Consider the following 12,500-nt stretch of genomic DNA (forward strand, 5'->3'; position numbering starts at 1 on the left):
GTGAGGGAGCCCTCATGACTGCCACCACTGCTGGATGCTCGTCGCTCCTATGTTCAGTGCATCGTAGTGTTTATTTATAGTGTGAATATCTATCTATCTGGCTTCCAGTAATCTTTATGGCCGCTTGCTACATTTCCCACTTTCTGATGCTTTGGAGTTTTAGCTGGACCGAGTGTTTCTCGCGCATATTTTTAATTGAAGTGGTCTTTCTTTTTTCCCTTTTAATCGAGGCTGTTTTTATAATACACACCATGTATATATAAAATATATACATATGAATTCTTATCACATCACCCTGATCCATACACGTGCTTTAAGCTACAAATATCCTTTAATATCCACTTCGCTCTACCTCGGAATTAATATATTTTCGTATCCGTTAACCCAAGGAGAATTTTTTTAGTTGATAATAATTTCGTCCTCTCATGGATTCGAACCAGCGAACAGAGGAGAAATCAGGACTTCAGTGACGTTACCGACTCGCCGTTTGAAACGAAGGGCCTCTATTCAGCGATTCATAACTTTTCTGTACTGTATTTTGTCCTCCACAGGTATTCATTCTACTTCAGCCTCCCTTCTCTTATTCTTTATCCAATTACATGTAGTTTTTTTTATTTATCTCATATCTTTTTTAACTCCTCTGGTGCCCAAAGTACCCCAGCTGACATTATATCGTACTATCTTCTTTTTATGTTTCATTCAACATTTTAGAAAATACAGTTTTGTCAGAAGTAGGCCTCTTCATTCTAAGTACATTTAGGATTAGATAATAAGTTTCGTTTCATGTATAAGGTATTAAAAATCAAGTTAAAAAATGCGCCAAAGTTCATCGGCGCAATCGAGATTTCTGTACATCGTATAACCAAGGCCACCAAAAATAGATTTACCGTAGTGGCCTGTTGCTGCATTGCCAGAAGCACGATCATGGCTAACTTTAACGTCAAATCAAATAAAAACTGCCGAGGCTAGAGGGCTGCAATTTGGTATGTTTGGTGATTGGAGGTTAGATGATCAACATACCTATTTGCAGCCCTCTAGCCTCGGTAGTTTTCAAGACTTGAGGACCGACAGAAAAAGTGCTGACGGACAAAGCCGGTACAATAGTTTTCTTTTACAGAAAACTAAAAAGGGTTCCAAAAAGTATATCGAGATTGCCAAAATTATATAAACGCCGAAGTAAGTTTAATGTTCGCTGTAGGACAAGCTAAACTTGATTCAAACTTATTATATTTATATAGTTATTTATTCTCTCTCTCTCTCTCTCTCTCAAGGGGGAACCGCAATATATGGGAAAGACAAAAAACAAGGAAAAATATATGAGAAATATAGTAACTCAGAATGTGAACTAATAGCGGTAGAATTTGAATCTAAAAAATTAATGAACATAGTAATATATAGACCTCCTAATACTAAAGAGTTTGACTTAATAATAGAAAAATTTGATGATATATGTAGAAATCACAAGGACTGGACTATTCTCATATCTGGAGACTTCAACTTTCCTTTCGTAGACTGGAAAGAACGAATAGGATATTGTGGTTGTACTTATACATATAAAAAAGAGAGTAATAGTAGTGCAGAAGATAAGAGGCAATTCGAAAAGCTATTAGATATGCTACTAGAATACAACATTCAACAAATAAATCACCTGCCAACAAGAAAGGAAAATACTTTAGACCTAGTATTTGTGAACGAGATGAATTATGTTAAAGAAATAATAGTTTATGATGCGAGTATTTCAGACCATAATGTCATAGAATTAACATTCCATACCAAAGCAAGTGAAAACAGAGATAAGCAAGAAATGAAAAAGTGGGAAGGATATGGAAAATACAACTTCTACAGTAAAAATATAAAATGGTCAGAAATAAATGAAGAATTAAACAAAGATTGGGATAACATTTTCGTAAGTGATGACATAAGGGTAAATATGGAGATATTATATAAAATATTAGAGAAAATAGTGGATAAATATATACCGAAGAAGAAAAGTAAACATCAGTCATGCATACCAAGAGACAGAAGGATCTTGTTCCAGAAAATCAGAAAGTGGAAAAAAGTTCTTGCAAAAGAAAAAAAATGCATGGAAAGTTATAGAACTAAAAAGTAAGATAGAAAATGCAGAACAAAAGATTATACAATCAAAAGAAAATGAAAAACTGGACTTGGAAGAAAAAACCCTAATAAATATCAAGCAAAACCCCAAACTATTATACTCATACACGAAAAAGACGAATAAAAGAAGAATAGAAATTGGCCCTCTAAGAATTGAAGGGAGATTAACGAATGAAAAAAAGGAAATTTGCAACATATTGGCAGAACGATATAAGAGAGAATTCACCCCTAGAATAGATAATGAAGATATTGATATAGAAGTAAGGGACGAAAATAGTGAATATTTAGCTGACATAGATATTAATGAAGCTGATATTGTGCAGGCTATTAATGAAATTAAAAATGGAGCTGCAGCAGGGCCTGATGGAATTCCTGCTATTTTGTTAAAGAAAGTAGTTCATTCTATCGCAAAGCCACTTGCAATATTATTAAGACAAAGTGTAGATACAGGCAAGATTTATGATGAGCACAAAATTAGCATATATTACCCCTCCCCTACTTTCAAAAGTGGATCAAAGACTAGAGGCAAGTAATTATAGGCCTGTGAAGTCTAACATCACATATTATGAAAGTGTATGAAAGGTAATGAAGAAAAATATTATGAAACATTTAATAAAAAAAATAACTTGTTTAATATAGGACAAACATGGTTTCGTACCCGGAAAAAGTATACAAACCCAATTGTTAGTCCACCGTGAGTACATATTCAAAAATATGAAAAGCGGAAATGAAAACAGATGTGGTTTATCTAGACTTTGCAGAAAGCTTTTGACAAAGTAGACAATAATATTAGAGAAGAAAATTAGAAAACACAATATCGTGGATAAAGTAGGAAGATGGTTAAAAGAATTTACACAACAGAAAACAGATAGTTATTGCAAACGATGAGAAATCGGGATGAAGCCAAGGTAATATCCGGTGTGCCACAAGGTACGGTGTTAGCTGCAATACTGTTTGTTATTATGATTGAAGACATAGACAGTAATGTTAAGGATTCGGTAGTGAGTAGTTTCGCAGATGACACAAGAATAAGTAGAGAAATTACTTGTGATGAAGATAGGAAACGCTCTACAAAGAGACCTTAACAAGTATATGATTGGGCAGAGGTAAAATAGGATGGTGTATTTAACTCTGATAAATTTGAATCAATAAAGTATGGAGACAGAGAAGGAAAGCTATATGCATATAGGGGACCTAATAATGAGACAATCACAAATAAGGAAGCAGTTAAAGACCTTGGTGTGATGATGAAGTAGGAACATGTTTATGGCAATGATCAATAGCAATTCTTTTGGCAAAACGTAAAGCAAAAATGGGAATGTTGTTACGGCACTTCAAAACAAGAAAAGCTGAACACATAATTATGCTTTATAAAACATATGTTCGTAGTCCACTTGAATATTGCAATATGATATGGTACCCACACTATCAAAAGGATATTGCACAAATAGAGAGTGTACAAAGGTCCTTTACAGCTAGAATAGAAGAAGTTAAGGACCTTGACTACTGGGAAAGACTACAATCCTTAAAATTATATAGTCTAGAAAGGAGAAGAGAACGCTACATGATAATTCAGGCATGGAAACAGATAGAAGGAATAGCAGAAAACATCATGGAACTAAAAATATCAGAAAGAGCAAGCAGAGGTAGATTAATAGTGCCCAAAACTATACCAGGAAAAATAAGGAAAGCACACAGGACATTAATCCACTAAGCACCAGCATCGATAATGCAGCGTCTATTCAATGCGTTGCCAGCTCATCTGAGGAATATATCAGGAGTGAGCGTAGATGTGTTTAAGAATAAGCTCGACAAATATCTAAACTGCATCCCAGACCATCCAAGATTGGAAGATGCAAAATATACCGGAAGATGTACTGGCAACTCTCTGGTAGACATTAGAGGTGCCTCACACTGAGGGACCTGGGGCAACCCGAACGAACTGTAAGGTCTGTAAGGTAAGGTCTCTCTCTCTCTCTCTCTCTCTCTCTCTACTTGAATACTTACCTCATTACAAGTTTGAGACCCTTTTTTTCGCTTCCAAAATGACACATCCTTGCTATATAAAATAATTAAATAAAATAAAATAAAAATTAAATAAAAAAAATGGCAACTTTTGGACGCAAGACGCAAAATCAAATCATGTCTTTATTAATTTTTTTTTCATTCATTTATTTTTTTTTATTAAAGCCAACGCATCTGATGCCATATATCAAATTGCAGGAGAAGACATTACAAGGGGTGCTGGAGATTTTGGTCACTTGCTGATGAAAAGGTCAGATGTGAATTTCTTAGGCGGATCGAAAAATTTCTAAAAAAATTGTAATTCCCCGCCCCCTTTTTTTTTTGAGGGGGAAGCTAGCTGTAGATAGAAGGGAAAACGGATGTTTTTCAAAAGTAATGGAGATTATATATATATATATATATATATATATATATATATATATATATATATATATATATATATATATATATATATATATATGTCATCATATTACCATTATTCATCTACATACATCGAGCTACAAAATAATGTCCTTTAATATCTAATGAGCTCTACTTCGGAATTAATATGTTTTCATATATGTTAACCAAGGGGGAATTTTTTGGTCGATAAAATTTCTTATCGAATAAAAATTTCCCCATCGGTTAACATATATGAAAACATATTAATTCCGAGGTAGAGCTAATTAGATATTAAAGGACATTTGTAGCTCGATGTATATATATATATGTGTGTGTGTGTGCGTGTATACATATATGTATATGCGTTTATTTTTCAAGTTGCGTCATTTTCTTTTTTATATTTCGCGGAGGACTGCAGGTTATGTTCGTAGTTTGGTCACGTAAATGAGCAATGATCTAATGTTAACAATAATGCAATTCTCATAACGATTTGCCAGTGTTGCTGTCATAACCAAATTTACAAATACTTATTTTTTAGGATTCTAATTTATTCTCTAAAGCATGCACAAATCTGCAAGCTGTTAGATATTAATTTATTTTTAGAGAACTATTGTGGCGGCTTTGTGTCTGTCCGTCCGCCCTGAGATCTTAAAAGCTACTGAGGGTAGAGGGCTGCAAATTGTTATGATGATCATCCACCCTCCAATCATCAAACATACCGAATTGCAGCCCTCTAGCCTCGGTAGTTTTTATTTTATTTAAGGTTAAAGTTAGCCATAATCGTACTTCTGGCAGTGCTATAGGTACCAACAACAGAGGCCACCACCGGACCGTGGCAGAGTTTACGCCGAAGAAACTTGTCTTTCATGCTGAACACAACAAGTTATTGTGGTATTTTGTTTACATTTAGTCTTTTGAAGAAATCACTGAAGATTGAGTTAATGGCTCAAAAGAATGTTTAAGACTCAAGTCGTGATTACAAATTAAATTTGGAAAGTATTATTTAAGGACGATTTGTACCTTCAAGCGAAGTTGCAGATACATTGTCACCTTAATACTATTCTCCTCCTTGCATTTTAATACATTTTTATCTATTAGTTAGGTTATCAATTTATTTTTTTTTCCTTTTTTTAATAAGCGGTGTCTCTTCTTAGTGTATTTCGTCTTACCTCCTCTTACTTATTCCTAATGAGCTCCATGTTCTTTGGAAGCTTAAATTTCAAGACAGTGGTCCATTTGGGGGGCTTGTTCCATAAAAATAGGCTTCAGGCTCATCATTCGGAATAACTAATAATATAACTAATAATAATAATAATAATAATAATAATAATAATGATAATAATATATGTAAGGCTCTCAATGGAAAATAGCAAAAAAAAAAAAAAAAAAAAAATTAATAAAAATAGTGCACACTGAATGGGGCGTTAGAAATTCATGTTTGCAGATTTTATCATTGATATTAGTTATTTATATATATGTGTTGATATTAAAATGAGAATTAACTCCAAAATACTGGAAAGATAGCCCTTATTTTGGGAAAATAGAGGCCGGATGTTTCTTAGATAGTGACCGCCAAGAATTTAAAACCCGTTATGTATCTACCTTTGCCGTGTGTTTAGTACAAGCCCGTTTTGGGATGACTGTAAAATCATAAACAAAAGACTGTCAATAACTTTAAGATAATGACACCCAAGAAATATTGGTCCTTGATAACGACCCTAGAATTGGAGGTCACTATCTACGAAAGCTTTAGAATTCAGGCAGAAATCAGTAGTAAATATTGTGATCAAGTAGAATTTACTGATATGAAAAACACACAATGTAATCCCGGCAAATGCAGGTTTCCTAAAACTGTCAGATACTATAGTAGATTCACATCAACCGTGCATGTGATGTCTAGGCCAGTCCCTCACGACGCTCCTGATTGGCTGTTGATAAGCCAATCACAGGGCTGGAAACTCTCCTCAGTCTCTCTCGAGAGTTCACATGGGCAGGATGTATGTATGTTCCACCTCTCCTGAGGGAGACGTCTTTCAAAAGTATCCCTCAGGAGAGGTGGAACACAGTACATTCTGCCTATGTGAACTCTCTCGAGAGACTGAGAGTTTCCAGCCCTGCTATTGTTTTATCAACAGCCAATCAGGAGCGTCGTAAGAGACTGGCCTGGACATCAGATGCACGGTTGATGTGAATCTACTATAGGAAACGATGCGCACACCATGACCAATATCTGGAACTGCTATTACATAATGCATCTGGTTTGCCTTCATTTTCACCCACTGCGATTAAAACATTGGGCTAACTTCAAAGGTTTAACCCAGAGATGAAACCTGTTCAGCGCAGAGGATGCTGATATAAAGTTTACGTGAGCTGTCGTGCACAATTGCTGCTATTTATTTATTTATTTATTTATTTATATTTTGGAAGGGAATTTGATGAGGGGTTTGGGGGTTCTGCCAGGTATCTTACTTGGATCCTATTCCTCTTGGATTCACATCCACAACAGCAAATGAGTCGTCCATTCAACCGTTCCTCGAATCTCTTGTGAATACTCCTCCCCCTCCTCTATACCTCGCGTCTGATGTACGACCATAGCAGCGACGGCCACCTCACATTTTAGCTTCCTCAGGTGAATATGAACTCAAACTGACATTGTTAGTGACGTGGTGGAGAGAAATCAATGGCCACCTGTAATGATGACGTCACCGGTGACGTCATATCGTCCAGCGGGACTACTGATAACGCAAGCAAAATCAGCGCGTCTTGTGTCCGGCGCCTTATTTATTTCCTCTACCATCCCCCCCACCCCACATGTGGAATCGGTCGGTGACGATGAAATTCGGGAGGATAAATGATATTATATTATTTAGGTAACAAATGGTGTCCTGTTGCTTATGGGGTGATAGTTCACCTTCGTTGGGGATGACGACAGGAAATGGGAGTTTGAAGAGTCCTCGTGTTTTCGTGTCTTTTGGACTTGAAAAGGACAGTTGAAAGTCGAGAATACTCTCTTATTAATTGCGTTACGAGGTTTCTCTATCAATGTATAATATTGTGGATACAATTCATATATTTGACATGCATTTTATGTGTATATATAGTATATTATATACATATATCCTTGAACCCACGGAAGAAAAGTAAGCGAAACAAAGGCTTGGAACAAGTATTTTTGTTGTATATTTTACATTTTCAATTGTGAACTTGAAATTGTAGAATATACTACGAAAGTACTTGTTCCAAGTCCCTTTTTCGCTTACCTTTCCATCCTGGATTTAAGGATATTCGAAAGTACGTGGTCCTACGTGTCTACCCATTGCAACTGAGCGTAATTTATTCCCGCTACGTTATAAACACACTTTAATACGCTACAAATATACGTTAACACCCCCCCCCCCCCCATTGAATCACAGAAATACGTCTGTACACTATACCATTGCTAGAAAGACTGTTTGGCAGTGCCTGCACAAAGCCACACCCATAATTACAAACACTCTCCCAAAAATATGCCTAATCTATATATAGTCTCTTCGGATGCACTACCATGGCACTAATGAAATTTGTTTACCGCTGCCACCACCTATTAAAGGAGTTTTTAGGACCAAATGATACTCGTTTACACGAAATGAAACAAACTGCTAACAGGCAACTACCTACCCTTCGTTCTGTGGCTGAATCTGTCCGGGCGTTAGCTGAAATGCAGGCTAGGCAGAAATGAATCCCTGTAGGTACTAAAATATACTTTTTATTTCCCAAATTAGCTAACATTAAAATGGAACAAAATGAATTAACTCTGACCCCCCAAAAAACCGTTAAACTATCGTTTTCGTCTCGCAAACATGTTTAAGTAAGTACCCTTTCTTATTCTTATTATGTCCGACCAACCACAACATTTTAATAAGTCAATCAAGTCTTAGAGAATCCATTTTTCTATATGGTGACATTGTACCCATCTGAAGTAGAGACCACGATTATTACACTACTTTACCCATGGGAGTTAATAAAAAAATAATGTGTACCGCACCACACTCCTCTTTCTCCCACATATTTATTATTACTGCAAAGGTTAACTTTTTCAAAGTTCTGTATTACATTACCTTATTCGATGGGTCTGCAACACTTCTCAATACCTTCAACACCTCTTCCAGGTGTGTTCTGCACCCTGTCACAAGTGATCAAAGACCGTCCTCTCTTATTCTTATTTCTCATCACCAAAGCCATATATCGTTTGCTACGAACACACATGCAGACACACCCTGTGTGGCATCCAGCAAACAAGGGTGCCCCATGTCCAAAGCATGTGATTTCCGAGGCGTCACCAACCTCAAATTGCATTGGTCATCTTTCCTGGCTGTTTTCATTTCAGCATTTTTCGAGGAATCCTGCGCTTGTCTCTAAGCGACCTGTCTCTAACTGGAAAGAGCTGAGATTAACAATTCACTACCGTGCTCTTTTCAAGATTATATATATATATATATATATATATATATAGTATATATATATATATATATATGTATGTATGTATGATATTAATCAAAATTGGAGCCAGAGTACCACTGTACCTACGGTTTTACTTTGGCAAGCTAAAACTTGAGATACATTGGTATGCAGGTTTCAATACTTATGTAGCTTTGTTGGTAGCGTCCTTGCCTTTCAACTGAAACACCTGGCTGGGCTCGATCCCTGATGAGAGTAAAAAAAAATCTATATGTTTTAATTATTATATATTCATATATAGTATATATATATATATATATATATATATATATATATATATATATATATATATATCTTATGTTCAAGCTCCAAATGTCCTTTAATATCTAATTTGCTCTACATCGTAATTAATATATTTCATATATGTAAACCGAAGGGGAATTTTGTTTTAGTTGATAGTAATTTCGTCCTTTCAGGGGTTCGAACTTTACCCAGTGGATAGAGAAGGAATCAGGACGTCAGTGATGTTATCGATTCGGCTAACAAGTGACGCTGGGTGGTGGTTCGAACCCACGAGAGGACGAAATTATTATCAACTAAAAAAATCCAATTTGGTTTACATATATAAAAATATATTAATTCCGAGGTAGAGCGAACTAGATATTAAAGGACATTTGTAGCTTGAATAATTTACATGAATCACGGAGATGTAATAATATTCTATATATAGATATATGCCACGAAGGAAAATAAACGACGGAGTATCCGCGAGACCTTTCGACGTTTAAACGTCCTTTACTAAGCAGTTCATCTGCTTAGTAAAGGACGTTTAAATGTCGAAAGGTCTCGCGGATACTCTGTCGTTTATTTTCCTTCGTGGCATATATCTTTGTTGAAAGGAGGAATGTGCAGACTTATCATATTTAACTTCCCATGGAGACAGAGTCTGAGCGACAGCTTAAGAAAGCTGATAAATCTTTTCTGGGATGGTGTGACATTAAGATGCTTATTTAGCAGGTTAACGTTCATTCTGTAAGTATGTGAGTTTGAGAGAAGGTGACTTTGAAACTAGTTGAAAGTAGTTTCAGGGTTTGGACGAAGGGCGTGAGTTTGTCTGTACGTGTACGAGCTATGTCCGTTCATAACGGCAAGTTTTAGGCAGAATGGAGGAGACGGCTGCCTTGGGAGAAAGAGCCTGGATGGCTCTATACTATATTTTTGTTTAAGTGATATTCCAAGCTGTAATGGGCGGATCTAGTGGAGGGGACCAAGTGTCCTAGTGGAGGGGACTAAGTGTCCAAGTGAGGGGACTGTGTCTTGGAGAAGAGATAATTGGTGTGACTAATTACTGATTAAGACTATTAAAATACCAGGGGGTTGTCTGTGAGACTTGAACTATGAATTATCATTCTATTATTTTATCCTGTAAGAACCTGAATTATTCTATTAGTACTTTGCTTTGAATAAACGTATATTTTTGTAGCTCCGACTCTGATTTGGTGACTTTAGATAATGGAGTGGAGGTTGAGAGAGAGAGAGAGAGAGAGAGAGAGGTTGCGAGAGAGAGAGAGAGTGGTTGCGAGAGAGAGAGAGAGAGAGAGAGAGAGAGAAAGAGAGAGAGAGAGAGAGGGGAGGGACTGAGTGTTACCAGTTCGCTTTCCGCTCTGGCTAAACACATACCAAATATGAAAATAGCGGGGGCGACGCTCCCGTTGTTAATGTCTTTATTTGTGGATTTATCACGTTCCTAACTTTCGAGATTCAGTTATACATACATACATATATATATATATATATATATATATATATATATATATATATATATATATATATATATATATATATATATATATATATATAATATATATATATATATATATATATATATATAATGAAAGGACCCAATAAAAACGCCGAAATGTAGAAAGTAAATCAAGTATTTCGGAGACCAAAGTGTCTCTCTCTCTCTTCAGGTAAGGGTGGGGATGGATGTGAAAAGGTTCTTGAAAAGTGGTATTTATGGCAATTAGATAGGTCACAGGTCAGCCGCTATGTCACCCCGGTTGAATAATTGCTCTTAGGCCTTCTAAGCGCTGTATATATATATATATTATATATATATATATATAATATATATATAATATATTAATATATACTATATATATATATATATACTTTATACTTCCTCTCCCTGCCTCATTAACCTCGTACCCCTTTTCGTGAGCGACGGCAATTCATTTCATTACCGTCCGCTTTATAGATATTTATCATCTTAACCTCACGGTATACTTAGTCGATGCTCAGACTGATAAGTTTTGTTTTGTCAGTTTTATTTAACAGTTTTGCCATCATGACTCTCTTCCGCGGACTTGAGACTTTTAGAGAGTGTTTAGACGTCGAGGCGAACCTCGTGATTTACGAGCGACCTTCCAACTGGGGAGGCTCCTGTTTGTTGAATACAAGGAGATTAATCATCTCTATCATCATGCCAGTGATTGATAGAGGTGATAACTTCGGTTGTATATGTTGATATTGCTCATTCTTATCACGCTGATGATGGTAGTAGTGCTTAACATCATTCTTATCATTGATGATGGTAGTGGTGGAGTGGTGCTTATCACAGCGATGGTAGCGATGCTTGTCATGATGGTGATATGATGGTAGTAGTACTTTTCGTAATGACAGCTGCAGCTGAAGACGTATTGTAAGTTAAAGCAGTAGTTACGGATGATAGTAATGAACAATCACTCAATAAGGTCTTAACGAAGGAATCAAGACGGTAAACAATCGGGCAGCAACTAATACAAGACAAAAAGACCAGCAAAGATGGGAGGGGGGGAGAAGGTAGGGAGGGAAGGAGGGAAGGAGGAAGTTGGAAGGAGCCTCAAAAGGAAGTAGGGTAGGACTGAGAGAGAGAGAGAGAGAGAGAGAGAGAGAAGAGAGAGAGAGAAGAGGAATTTCCGAGAAGTTTTGGCGATGACTTGTTCTTTACGACCAACGTAACTTCCGACAAGAGTTCTTGCCCATAGATTCCAGGCAACCGATTCCTGGAATTTCTTTTTTTTTTAATCTTTGTTCGATGGACACTGCGTCGAACGAATTCCCAAGGGCGCTCGTTTGCTTGCACACGTACACACACACACACACACACACACACACACACACACACACACACACACACACACACTCACAAAGACGGTTTTACATTTGCATACAAACGAGTGTGTTACTTGGAAATCTCAGCCTACTGCATTGTAAAATCAAGGCAGGGTTGTGTCTGACACTGTTCCTTAAGAAAGGAAACATTTTATTATTACTATCCGTACTTCTGTAATTTTGCATTTTATTTTAGAATATGAGGCCGCTTCTCTTTCCGCTGTTCTCTTGAAGGATATACGAAATAGGATATAATGCTAATGAAAGTGGTTTTTCAGCTTTGCTGCAACGAGCTGAAATATCTGCTAGATCATATAGTGGATCTGTCTACTTTGAACATTAAACAGCTTCTACATTTTCGAAACTTACTTCTATCTGACGCTTTT

Source organism: Macrobrachium nipponense, chromosome 3 (assembly GCF_015104395.2).
Source record: "Macrobrachium nipponense isolate FS-2020 chromosome 3, ASM1510439v2, whole genome shotgun sequence".
Classification (NCBI taxonomy): Eukaryota; Metazoa; Arthropoda; class Malacostraca; order Decapoda; family Palaemonidae; genus Macrobrachium; species Macrobrachium nipponense.